This window comes from Eurosta solidaginis, chromosome 3 (genome assembly GCF_040869045.1).
Source record: "Eurosta solidaginis isolate ZX-2024a chromosome 3, ASM4086904v1, whole genome shotgun sequence".
NCBI lineage: Eukaryota > Metazoa > Arthropoda > Insecta > Diptera > Tephritidae > Eurosta > Eurosta solidaginis.
Window position 1 is genome coordinate 157,962,658 of NC_090321.1, and position 14,687 is coordinate 157,977,344.

The 14,687-nt window shown below is 39.1% G+C and overlaps 1 protein-coding gene across 6 annotated transcripts in view; it reads right to left on the reverse strand.

Annotated features, from left to right (window-relative positions):
* The window catches only part of Cdk4 (Cyclin-dependent kinase 4), a 205,416-nt gene that overhangs the window by 178,713 nt on the left and 12,016 nt on the right, over window positions 1-14,687 (reverse strand). The window lies entirely within an intron of this gene.

Here is a 14,687-nt window from a genome sequence, read left to right on the forward strand (position 1 = left end):
ATCTCTCCTATCGCCAGTGGCAAAGACGCTTGAAGCCATTTTGCTCCCTTATTTCCAAGCACATTTGCAGCTAGCCCCTCATCAGCATGGCTTCAGAAAACTCTATAGCACTACCTCCGCGCTAAATGTCATTAGCACCCAGATAAATTGCGGTTTGAATCAATACCCCCACCATAGAACAGTACTCGTAGCGCTAGACATATCAAAAGCCTTTGATACAGTCAACCATGGCTCATTACTGCAAGACCTGGAAGGGTCTACCCTTCCCCCATGTCTTAAAAGGTGGACCGCAAATTATCTGGGTGGTCGGCAGGCATCGGTGCAATTCAGAAACGAAACATCAAAACCAAGGAGAATTAAACAAGGGGTGCCACAGGGTGGTGTCCTATCCCCACTTTTGTTTAATTTCTACATATCTAAGCTACCTTCACCACCGGAAGGAGTCACAATCGTTTCCTACGCCGATGACTGAACAATAATGGCCACAGGCCCAGGCCCAGAGATCGATGAGCTATGCAATAAAATAAACGGCTATCTCCCTGATCTCTCCAGTTCTTTCGCCTCGCGAAACCTGGCATTGTCACCGACTAAATCTTCCGCGACCTTATTTACAACATGGACGCCCCAAATGTCGACCATATTGAACATCCACGTCGATGGCACTACGCTACCGACAGTCCTACACCCCAAAATCTTGGGTGTGACGTTTGATCAGGATCTACATTTTGGTGCGCACGCAACCGCAATTGTTCCGAGAATTCAGAGCCGTAATAAAATCCTCAAATCCCTTGCTGGCAGTACCTGGGGAAAAGATAAAGAAACGCTCATGACCACATACAAAGCAATTAGCCAGCCGATTACGTGCTACGCGTCACCCATATGGTCGCCAAGCCTAAAAACTACCCACTGGAAGAAACTACAGGCCTGCCAAAATACTGCTCTCAGAATCGCCACGGGCTGTCTTCTTATGTCCCTAGAACACCATCTGCATAATGAGGCGAGAATACTCCCCATCAGGGAGAGAAATGAGATGCTGACCAAACAGTTTCTGTTGAATACCCAGAAACCTGGGCATCCCAACAGACATCTGATTGACGAACCAGCACCGCCTAGGGGCGTAAGGAGTCATCTCCGTAAGCATTTTGAGGAAATACGGCACCTGAGAACCCAGCCGTATGAAGCGAAAAAACACAAGCAGTTCCTAGGTGAACTCCATAGACAGGCGTCGGACCTTTATGTCGGGAATTGCCCGGTGAATCCAGTACTTGAAGAAAAATATCCAGAACTCGCGGAGGAGGAACGCATACTCCCCAGGGAAACGCGTGTCACTCTTGCTCAACTTCGTTCTGGATACTGTAACAGGTTAAACTCTTACCTATCCAGAATCAACCCCGACATACAAAATGTATGCCCCGCTTGCAATGTGTCCCCACATGACACCAACCATATCTTTAATTGTAATGTGGAACCAACGCCTCTAACACCCCTTTCCTTATGGTCCACCCCTTTTGAAACGGCAAGTTTCCTTGGACTCCCGTTAGAGGATATTGATGACAATTTGTGATCGGTCGCGGCTATTAGGTGGGGCGAGCATTGCTACAACAACAACAAGAACAACTGCTCCTAAAGTACGCGAACATATTTGACCAGGATGGTTCCAAACCAGGCCGAACCAATGTTGTGAAACATCAAATTGAAACTGGAGATGCGAGACCGATCCGTCAAGCTCCACGTAGTGTCCCACTGGCGAAGCGGGAAGTTGTGAGTCAAATCATACAAGAAATGAGCGACAGCGGCGTCATCGAACCATCAGCTAGTCCATGGAGCTCACCGGTAGTACTTGTAAAGAAGAAGGATGGAAAATGAGGTTTTGCGTGGACTACCGGAAGTTGAATGACGTTACGAAAAAGGATAGCTACCCATTGCCAAGAATTGACGACACTCTGGACTCGCTATCTGGTACGAAATGGTTTTCCACACTGGACTTGAAAAGGGGCTATTGGCAAGTTGAGGTGAAGGAGGAAGATAAGGAGAAAACAGCCTTCAGTGTCGATGATGGTCTGTGGCAATTTACAGTGATGCCTTTTGGACTTTGTAATGCACCAGCTACTTTTGAGAGACTCATGGACCAGGTACTGAAAGGACTACATTGGAGAACATGCTTGGTTTACCTGGACGACATCATCGTATTGGGCAAGAACTTTGATGAACATTTTAAGAACTTGGAGGAAGTTTTCCAGAGAATAGCTGGCGCTGGTCTGAAGTTAAGGCCCAAAAAGTATGCGCTGTTTAAAAAGGAAGTCAATTATTTGGGTCACAAGGTAACGACAGAGGGCATCTGCACTGCGAACGAAAAAATAGAGGCTGTAAAGGATTGGCCAAGACAATGAATTGAGAAGTTTCCTTGGGCTGTGCACATATTACCGCCGATTTGTACCAAATTTTTCCAGCGTAGCCCATAGCCTCCATGAGCTTACAAGAAAAAGCAAAGCTTTTGAATGGAAGAAGGAGCAAGAAGTGGCTTTCCAAACATTGAAGGAGCGTTTGTGCACTGCCCCAATGTTAGCATATCCGATTCCAGGAGCAACATTTATTCTAGATACAGATGCGAGTGAATATGCTATAGGAGGCGTTTTATCACAACTGGTCGATGGACAGGAGACGGTAGTTGCATATTACAGCCGTTCGATTGGAAAACCAGAGAGGAACTACTGTGTTACGCGGAGAGAGCTGTTGGCATTGGTAGAGTGCATTTTCACAAATACCTCTACGGCCAGCGATTCCGTGTCAGGACAGATCACGCAGCGTTCAAATGGCTTCTGCAGTTCCGTAATCCGGAAGGACAATTGGCACGGTGGATCGAGCGACTACAAAGCTATGACTTTTCCATTGAGCATCGAAAAGGTAGTACCCATGGAAATGCCGATGCAATGTCACGAAGACCATGTAGTTTGGAATGCAAGCACTGTTCAAAGGCCGAGGCTAAAGAAGACATTATAGATGTCCGGCTAATGACTATAACGTTTACGGATGAATGGGACAAGGAACAACTAAGAAAGTGTCAGCTAGAAGATACAGATCTGTCACATGTTATACAAGGGCTCGTACGAAACGAAAGACCAAGCAGAGAGGAGATGTCAGCAGAGAGTCCCATTGCGAAGTCATATTGGGCACAGTGGAACAGTTTAGAATTGATATCCGGTTGCTTGCATCGAGTATGGGATAGTGAGAATGGTCAAGAAGAAACTGATAGTTGTTCCCAGAAAGAGGATTCCTGACGTGCTCAGCGAGCTGCACAATGGTCCAAGTGGAGGTCATCTTGGAATCACGAAGACACTCGAGAAAATTAAGCAGATATTCTATTGGGTTGGTTGCCGTCAGTCGGTCACCGAGTGGATTACCAACTGCGAGGTATGCAACAGAGCGAAAGGGCCCAAAACCCGAAGTCATGACCAGATGAAGCAGTATATTTCAGGTGCACTATTTGAAAGGATCGCCATGGATGTCGCAGGTCCATTTCCTACTAGCAACCGCGGAAACAAATACGTACTGTTGGTTATGGATTATTTCAGTAAATGGCCAGAGGTATACCCAATCCCAAACCAAGAAAAAGAAACAGTAGCAGAAGTCGTTAAAAGCGAATGGGTTGCAAGGTATGGTGTACCAATGGAGTTACATTCTGACCAAGGCAGGAATTTTGAATCAGCTGTGTTCCAAGAAATGTGCAAGAAGTTGGGCATTCGAAAAACACGGACGGCATTGCATCCTCAGTCCGATGGTATGGTGGAACGTTTCAATAGAACATTGGAGGAGCATTTAAGGAAAGTAGTAGACAAGTACCACAAGTACTGGGATACACACATATCATTATTCTTGATGGCCTACCGATCGGCAGTACATGACACAACGGGCCAAACTCCCGCAAAGGTAATTTTTGGCAATAACCTTCGACTGCCAGCTGATTTGAAGTATGGGATAGATGCCGATGAGGAGAGGAATGTCAAGAAATCCACTGGTGTCTTGGAAGAAGAGCTGAGAGAGATACATGATCTGGTAAGGCAACAAGCAAAGATTATGAGTGACAAGATGAAAGCGAGGTACGATAAAGCAATTAATTCGGAAGGGTTTCAGCAAGGAGATTTGGTTCTGCTATACAACCCACAACGCAAAAAAGGTTTGTCCCCGAAATTGCAGTGTAACTGGGAAGGCCCATACAAAGTTGTAAAACGGATCAACGATGTAGTGTACCACATACAAACCATTACCAAACCACGAACCAAAATAAAAGTGGTTCATTTGGAAAGGCGAGCAGCGTTTAGATCGAAAGATTTGTCTGATCGGGACGATCAGACTTAGGTGGAGGGCAGTGTTACGAATATTAGCCTTAACGATAAACCGTGTTCTTCTATTGATTTTGGATCTTTGGTATTATCTGAAGTGGATGTCATCGAAGGTTTAAAGAGTGTCAAAGACTCTTCGCATACCGATGTTGACGGGCTTTCCATGAAACTTTTGAAAAATTGTACCTCGCTGGTAAAACCTCTTATGCTTATTTTTAATCTGTCCCTAGCTTCAGGGGTTTTCATTGATGATTGGAAAAGGACTTCTTTACCCCTATTTTTAAAAGTGGAAATAAAAATGATATTTTAAATTATAGGCCTATATCCAAGTTGTCGTCTGTTGCCATGCTATTTGAATGCATTGTAAAAGAGAAACTTTATTTTCATGTGAAACATATAATTTTCGCAAACCAGCATGGATTTGTGGCAGCACGCTCGACAGTTACCAATCTTTCAGTCTTTACTGAGGATTGCCATTCGTGCTTTCGTAATGGTCTTCAGCTTGATACGATTTATACTGATTTTTCTAAGGCGTTTGACAAAATTTCTCATGTAATCCTCATTGAGAAACTTGCATTCCTGGGTTTTCATTCCAGTATCCTCATATGGATAAAATCTTATTTACATAACAGGAGTTGCATGGTTGCTATAGATGGGGCATTCTCGGATCCATTCATTGCTACATCTGGTGTGCCTCAAGGTAGCATATTAGGCCCTTTATTATTCATCTTGTTTATTAATGATGTTTCTTTTTGTTTCAACTCTTCTAGATTTCTCTTATATGCCGATGATCTTAAAATATATTCTGAAATAAGAGACTCGCGTGATTCATCGGCGCTTCAAAGTGAACTTAATAAATTCTTAGATTATTGCGCTTTGAACAGGCCTTATATAAATATTAACAAGTGTTTCAAAGTAACTTACTCTAAAATGGTCAAGCCTTTGGATACTTGCTATTGGTTGGCGGACTCGTGCCTTTCTGAGGTTAATGAAATTAAAGATCTTGGCGTGTATTTTGATAGCAAACTAAATTTTACTACTCATTTAAACTACATAATTACAAATTCTTTTGGAACACTTGCCTTTGTGAAACGCCACTCTTCTAATTTTTCAGACCCATATACCTATAAGCTTTTGTACTCGGCTTTTTTCCATTCTAAAATGGAATACGCAGCGGTCATTTGGAGACCATACCATTCAGTCCACATAAATCGTCAGGAGAAAGTCCAAAAGTGCTTTGTTCGTTTTGCTTTACGCTGTCTTAACTTTACTGAACCGATTCCGTCGTACGTTGTTCGTTGTCGATTAATTAGTTTGGTATCGTTATCCGATAGGAGAACGCTATTATCGGTTACATTTATTATGGATCTTGTTTCTGGCAGGATAGATTGTCCTTCCTTACTTCAGCTAGTTAACTTTAATGTGCCCTGCAGAAATTTACTGAATTTTGTTGTTTTTCGTGTTGGACTTAACAGAACAGTCTACGGTGCTAACGCTCCCTTGAATAGAATTTATGTCTGATTACACCTATTTCTCAAATTTTCTGGATTTAAATTTTACGTATACCAAATCGGTTATACAGTTCAAACTAAAAACCTATTTTTTAAGTAATACTTAATTTACATTAGTTGTAGTATATTCTTAAGTGTCTGCTGTATGATAGACATACAAGTAAATAAATAAATAAATAAATAAAAACTAAGGGGTGCTGCTATCTCTAAGCCGATGCTAAGCAGTGACGTGAATTCACATCAATAATTCAATCATTATGTATCTACATAAACGAAACAATAATTGCGTCTACACATATGTACCATGTACACATGCATATATCTGAGATACTCCTGAAAGTATGCAATGAGAAGCTATAAAATCATGCAATTGTAGTTACACTGAGAAGTTTGAGAGCTGATGGACTAGAAGATTCTGGAAATGGAAGCACCTAGAAGATGCAACGTTGAAATCAGAGAGTATAAAAGGCAGCAAATGTAGAGGCGCTGGAATTCAGTTTGATTTGAGCTATCAAGCAGTTTCGATTAAGACGCTATCTAGCGGGCCATAGCAGTATTATTTTGAAAGTCAGTTTCATTTAAGCTAACAGTTTGGTTATTAAGCCAGCTAGTTGCAAAGTATAAGTGTTATTATGAAGTACTTTAATAAATTAATTTTTTTGTTGTACTTTAATAAAGGCAATTTTCCATTATTCAATATTGGAGTTATTTATTCAACAGTTTAGTGATACGAACTTAGCAAAAGGGCAAATAAGAGGATTTGCAAGTAAATTCGTTACAATATGTTAACGAATTTAGGGTATTTCTACTTGTTTGCAACCTTCTACTAACGTTCGTATCGCTAAATTTAAGAATAAATAACTACAATATTCAAGAATGCAAAATGGTCTTTATTAGACTACTTTGAAATTACTTCACATTACACTTATAGTTCGCAACCTATAGCGTGCTTAAATCAAACTGCTTCCAGATTACTCAGCTTTCGCTGCTTTTATACACTGTGCCCAAATGTCTACACGTTTTCCAGTTTAAGTTCAGAAATTTACAATTCATATTCAGAAAATTACAATTCAAGTTCAGAATTTCCAATTTATATTCAGAAATTTACAATTCAAGTTCAGAAATTCACAATTCATATTCAGAAAATTACAATTCAAGTTCAGAAAATTACAATTCAAGTTCAGAAAATTACAATTCAAATACAATTCAAGTTCAGAAAATTAAAATTCAGGTTCAGAATTTCCAATTTAAGTTCAGAAAATTACAATTCAAATACAATTCAAGTTCAGAAAATTAAAATTCAGGTTCAGAATTTCCAATTTAAGTTCAGAAAATTAAAATTCAAGTTCAGAAATTTGCAATTTATATTCAGAATTTCCAATTCAAGTTCAGAAAATTACAATTCAAGTTCAGAAATTCCAATTCAAGTTCAGAAATTTCCAATTCATATTCAGAAAATTACAATTCAAGTTCAGAAAATTACAATTCAAGTTCAGAAAATTACAATTCAAATACAATTCAAGTTCAGAAAATTAAAATTTAGGTTCAGAATTTCCAATTTAAGTTCAGAACATTACAATTCAAATACAATTCAAGTTCAGAAAATTAAAATTCAGGTTCAGAATTTCCAATTTAAGTTCAGAAAATTAAAATTCAAGTTCAGAAATTTGCAATTTATATTCAGAATTTCCAATTCAAGTTCAGAAAATTACAATTCAAGTTCAGAAATTTACAACTCAAGTTCAGAAATTTCCAGTTCATATTCAGAAAATTACAATTCAAGTTCAGAAAATTACAATTTAAGTACATAAAATTGTTCAGGTATTATTATTTCATCCAATGGAAATCTGTGCATGCAAAATTGTTTAAACATATGTGTTAATTTTATTAATTCGTACATAAATACATAGCTTCCTCTTCAAAAGAGCATGTGGTTTTTCCAAAATAAATATGTAAAAAAAACCCTTCCATATGTATATCAGAAAAACCTCGCTACATTCCCAAACTCCAAATATTTTGCAACACCGAGTATAAGCGAGTTGGAGAATTTAAATGCAATAACTTTAAAAACGAGCACGCTTACAAAACTTCTTCAGTTTTATTAATTTGTAATTATTTATTTCATAGTTATAATAAGTAATAATTGTATTACATAGAAAAGTTGTAACATTGCATAGTACATAATAACAAAAAGAATGGACATAAGTAACGCATGCATAAGTACATTAGCATGGTCCTTTAAAATTACAAAAACTCTTCTTACATCTGTAAAATGAGTGCTTGTGCGACTTACATATATACCTACATGTACTTTTATATGGCATATGTCTGTGAATTACGTTATACAGAGGTAAATGAAATGCACGTTGTATGTCAATTTATGTATGTATGAATATTACATAGAGTGTCTCACTTTCAGCGAATAATTTTTTGGTTTGTAAATGTATAACGAATGCATATGCATGCTTTGTGTTGCTCATTCCCCGGCCGGCATATCACGCAACGAAAGTACATCAACATGAAAGCTAAAGCAGTGCTGTGTTGCTCGAGCACAATCTCCACCGGTTACGGCTACCTTGGCATCGTCAATTTTTCTTTCTAAATATTGCAGCCTCTGCTCTGTCAGACCTGGACTTTGCACATTGGACACATCCATATTTGACTTTACAGTGGATTTTATTTTGGACCATATTGCCTCCACTGGGTTTAACATGGGCGAATATGGTCCTAAACGAAGGACACATGCGAGCCCATTTTAGTGTTCAAGCACGGCTGCTTCAATTCTTGAGTGACACGGTGCGTTTTATTTATTTATTTATTTGTTAGGTTACAAATTTTACAATTAATCAGACTAAATATGAATGAATGAATGAATATAAATGCGGATTACAGTGTAAAATTAACAAGCATACATAGTGAGCAAAATTATATTATAAAATATGTATATACATATATTATTGAATCAGTTGTCGGGATGGACTGTGATGCCGAGCAACGGAATTGATTATCAGTGCTGTCGGAATGGACTTGATTTCGAGCAGCTGATGTATATTTAACACACAATAGTAGGGCTGCGATGTGTGGGAGGTTGGAAAGGACGTGATTCCAAGCCACCCGCCCAAAGTAACTATTGATTATTAGTGCTGTCGGAATGGACGTGATTTCCAGCAGCTGATGTATATTTAACACACAATGAGTAGGGCTGTGATGTGTGCGAGATTGGAAAGGACGTGATTCCAAGCCACCCGCCCAAAGTACCTATTGATTATTAGTGCTGTCGGAATGGACGTGATTTCGAGCAGCTGATGTATATTTACACACAATGAGTAGGGCTGCGATGTGTGGGAGGTTGGAAAGGACTGGATTCCAAGCCACCCGCCCAAAGTAACTGGAGCAGGTAACAGATTTAGTTTAACATGTGATTTTGAAACAGTTTTGAGTTCAAGGCAGTGAGTATATATTTTTTTATACTGTAAAGTGTGTCGCAAGTATCAATATTATTGCAGTGATTATTGAAATCTTGACACAGACAACGAAGAGGTTCATGCATTTGAAAATTCGATCTACATGTATTTAAATATAGCGGTTGGAAATACCGAGAGGGCCTAAAAGGGACATTAAACATCACCTCGCCGAGCAGAAATGAACTGTTTATCATCCCCCTTAATAGTATTACCATAAATAAAACGCCAAGCATCTCCCTACGGCTCTGTAGTGAAGGCTGCAGTAGGGCGGTAGGTTCCTTGATGGATCACAGGGCAAATGATTTAAAGCAAAGAGCAAAAATTGCTTCTGGACCGATTCCAATTTTTTGCTATGAACCTGATAACGCGGGTTCCTGATAATGGAAGCATATTCCAATATATGTCTTACTAACGATAAAAAAAGAGTTTTAGTGGCATAGGGGTAATTGAATTCCTTTGACCACCTTTTTACGAAAGCCAAAGTGCCTCTAGTCCTATTCACACACGATTCGATATGTAATTTGAAGTCCAGTTTAGGGTCCATTATAACGCCAAGATCAGTAAAGTTTGTGACTTGCTTAATGATATAATCGCCTATCATGTACTGATAGGTTTTAAAAGATTTCCTCGACATCGTCAGCGTACTGCAGCGCTTCAAAACATTTGGGAGGTCATTAATGAAGAGCAGAAACACTGGACCAAGGTGACTGCCCTGTGGAACTCCAGAAGATACATTGATGAATTCAGACAAGCAATTGTTAAACACAACGGTTTGCTTTCTACCTACCAAGTACGAAGAGACGCAAGAGAGAAGCCGTGATGGAAAACCCACTCGATCGAGTTTTAGTAGGAGTAAGGAATGGGAAACTTTATCAAACGCCTTACTGAAATCAGTGTAAATGACATCAACTTCGCAGTTCGTCCTTAAGTTATTGGATACGAGGGTTGTGAATTCCAGCAAGTTAGACACAATGGACTTACCCCTGCAAAAGCCATGTTGTGACAGGTCCATTGCCGAAGATACTGCAAAAGCCAGTTGATTTGTGACAACTGATTCAAATAGTTTTGGAATGGCACAAAGTTTGGCTATTCCTCTATAGTTTGTGACACAAGATCTACTCCCACTTTTATAAAGTGGTATTATAAACGACTCCTTCCACTTCTTAGGGAATATCCCTTGCCTCAAAGAGGCATTAAATAAGCAGGTAAGGGGTTGACAAAGAAATTGAGCGCAAGTTCTCAGCACAACAGATGGTATTTCATCAGGTCCACTGGAGTAGGAAATTTTCAGACTTTCCAGATGCCTTAGTACCTCATCTGTATGAATATATGGGATACCTACTGAGTTAAGCCAAGGTAGCATGTATTGATAATCCACCGGAGGGGAGTCAGCGATAGTCGAGTAATTAGATTTAAAAAAGTCAGCAAACATATTTGCAATCTCGGAGTCAATACTAGAAATCCGATCGTTATACTTCATTACAGAAGGAAACCCTTTAATTTTTCTTTTGGAGTTGACGAAGGAATAAAATGTTTTTGGATTGGAAGAGATCCGATGCTTAATCTTCATCAGATAATTCTTATAACATCTTATCTGTAGCCTGTTATACTTAAGGCGCAAGATGGAGTATGCAGCATAGTCACTATTAGAGCCAGATAATTTGAAACGCTTGAAGAAGCGTGTTTTTCTGTTTTTTAGATAATTAAGTTCTCTAGAGCTCCAAGCAGTAGCTGGAGATGCTGAGGAGGTTTTGGAAAAAGGCTTACATTTGAGGAATATCGCATGTAAAACGTTGGTGAAATGGACGGAGCTCGCTTCAATATCTCCGTCGTACTCAGGCCACTTTATTTTAGAGACTTCGTCGATTAGTAAAGACCAATTGGCCTTTCTAAACAGAAACCGGCGCGAAGACGCATTCGGATCGGTAGTATTCCGCACCGGTAAGCTAAGACAATCCAGGTAAATTGAAAGTGCTGGATGATAAACATCCTCAGGCAATACCACTGGATCACATCGAGTAACAGAACAATTCGATGTGTCGCCTGAAAAAATCAAATCAAGATATTTGCCAAATTTATTATGAATTATGTTAAGTTGATAAAGACCAATGTCTGCAAGGTCATTTAAAAACTCGTAGAATACAACATTACAAGCAGTGGGAACTAGCATTCCGTCAAAAAAATTCCACGACACAAAGGGCAGATTAAAATCGCCAGCCACTAAGACAGAATCAACAGACCTTGACATAGCAAATATAAATTTCAATAGGGAAGAATGTTTTAAGTATATAGAAATATCTGACTGGGGCGGAATATAAGACGCAACAAAATATTTATAAGTAGATAAAAGTTTAACTCGCACGCAGAGGATTTCAACATCAGAAGAATCATCGAAGTACACTTCCTCAGCAGAGAACCTGGTATGTACGGCGATTAACACGCCTCCACCAACTCTGTTTCGTCAGTCTTTTCTAAAGATCTCATAAGAATCTGCTAATATCTCAGAGTTAAACACAGTTGGTTTCAACCATGTCTCAGTAAAAACCAAAACGTCATAATAGAGTTCATGACTAGGGAGAAAAAGATCAACTAGTTTAGTATTTAGACTCCTAACATTCTGATAATAGACGTTGAGGCCATTATGAAAGGCGTCAGACAAATCTATGACTCCGCGGGAATTTCTACATCTTTTCGAAAAAAAACGGAAGGGCTTAATGTATACATTACTGGGCCAAAGAGAAGCATTGAAAATTTTGCTATATTCACTTTCAATCACTCGAACTTTAAAAGCGACTCTCACTAAAGTGTTAATGTCGACATCTCTCTTTACTAACTTAAAACAAGCGACATTAGAAGCAGCAATGCCAAAGTGATTAGAGATGTATTTAACAATACTCTCCTCAGTGACCGATGGCTTAAATGAGGACAAATGAATCCATTTATACCGCACAAATACATCTAATTCAGCATTGTCATTGCTACCACTAACAACACGCGATTTTTGCGTAATTTCTTTTGATGCACTCTTTCGTTGTCTGTCAGAAACATCAACAGATGGCACATTTGCATTAACTGCGCTAGCTGCAGCATCTGCATACGATACAGTGCCAGCAGAGCGGACACTGCACTAGTATTTGTCACATTGTTGACCATTGTTTACTATATAGTTTGGCAGCTTAAGAGAGGTTATGTTGCGAATAGAGTGGAAGGCAGTGGACTAGGCAGTCGAATGTCGTATAATGAAGGAATGGTGTTCGGAGTTTTTTCAAAGTTAAAAAAAAAAATGATAAAGCTTTAATATAAATAAAACTATTGTTTTAATAACAACAAAAACGCCTTATATATTCTACAGACATAAATTCGTAAGGATTATCTCACTTCAAAATTTGAATTAAATAATCTAAAGTTTTTGTTTGAAACTGAGTCGAGAACTGTGCGTGTGAATGTGCGAATTTTCACCGATCAGCTGTTAGTTGCGCTACTTGGTAAAATTTACAATGTTGTTGACAACCATTTGAGCATCAGACTTATTGGAATTATAAGAAGGCACATTTGAATTATTTGTATGATTGTTAGCTTTAGCTGATTTAGATGTGGATGCAGTAGATTTACTTTTAGATGTAGAATTGGAACTAATTGATGTTGATGTATTTCCAGATGTAGACATAGTTTTAGACGAATGAGAGACTTTAGAAGATGAGGCGTTTTTAGATGTAGATGGAGGCGAAGTAGAAGTTGTCTTTGTAGTAGAACTAGTAGCATGGTTCAATTATGTACAGGTTGGCTCATCTCATCAGCTGATTTTATTTATGTCATTGCATGGTCGAAGGGATTGTCAAAAGGAGATGGCAAACTCAAAATGAAACCAACACATTGGCAACATTTGGTAATAGTGCAGTTTACGGTAACCACCGAAATTTGGGCCAAAATTTTCGAGTGAGGTATCAAAAGACTCGTATTCACGTCTAAATCAAGAAGTTAACTTTTTTTACCCGTTCAAAAGATATTAACGAAAAACCGAAAAAAGACCCGCGGGTCCCTCCGAAACGGGGGGTGGGATCCATAGTATCTTTGCGCAGAACACCTTTCTGCGTTGGCGGCCTTCGGCCGCGCTTATAATAAATAACCCTGGGCTACGCCATTCCAAGTCCGGGTGTGTGGTATAACCGTGGCTACCGGCACGGTGATGCACAATTTTTTTTACACAACAACAACCCAACAACAACCACATTAAAACCGCCAAATTCAACTGCAAATATCTCCGGGCAGAGATACAATTTTTCTTTTCCGCCTTCGGATTATTGTTCTCGAGATTAATACGCGTCTTTTGATACCTCACTCGAAAATCTTGACCCAAATTTAGGGTGGGTACCGTAAACTGCACTACTACCCAACATTTTACTTACACATACAAAAACTGCTAAGTTTTATGTTTCCATTCCATACCATTCGCACCAACACCAATAAACAGATTTTGACAATTTGAACAGACATATTTTGTTGCTTTACAGATGAGCCAACCTGTATATAGTTGAACCATGACTAGTAGAGAGAATTTTCGATGTTTGCGGCTGAGTAATAATAGCAGCAGGTTTAGATGTAAGAGTAGTAGTAGGTGCAGGTGATGAAGCATTAGCTCTCAGATTATCGATAGGTGAATAAGAGAACTCCGTGCCAAGCGGGGTAGCGGGAAAATCCATTAGGTTGCTTTGTATTAAGTTGTTGTTATTTGATGCCATGGGGAGAGCAGAAATAAATAGCGAACTATTTTTGACATTCGGACAACCATATGACTCAGCAACATTTAAGTTGGTGACTTCAGAGTTCATTATATGATTTTTTAAATCATCGAATTTTTTAGACACAGCATTGGAAATTATGTCAAAACCTTGTTTTTGAGCCACAAGAATAGCGTTCAAAATATTAGATAGCTTGTCCGGCATGTTCACACACTTTTCACACAAGTAAAGCAAATGCGGGTTAGCCTTGATTAGCTTTACTTCATAGTCCGATATACCCTCACTACAGGCTCTGTGGAAAATCCTCTTGCAGAACCCATTACATGGCACTAGACTATTGTCACCAGTTCTGGAAAATTTTTTATTACACTTTCCACAATATGCATCCATTTTGGCAATTTAAAGTAAAAGAAAATATAAGAATACGTGAAAATATGAGAGCGATTAAAAACACGTCCGTACGCGGCGAGAGAACATATGTTATCACAAATAATCACCACGTCACCCAAGTTGTTGCCTAATTCATGCCACTTTTGCAAAACTGTTTGTATCCATCGGCTACAAGAGCCTGCTGTGAACGAACCTCGCTGCCTGTCTAAAGACACAACGGACGATGCCGAGATAGCTGCTATA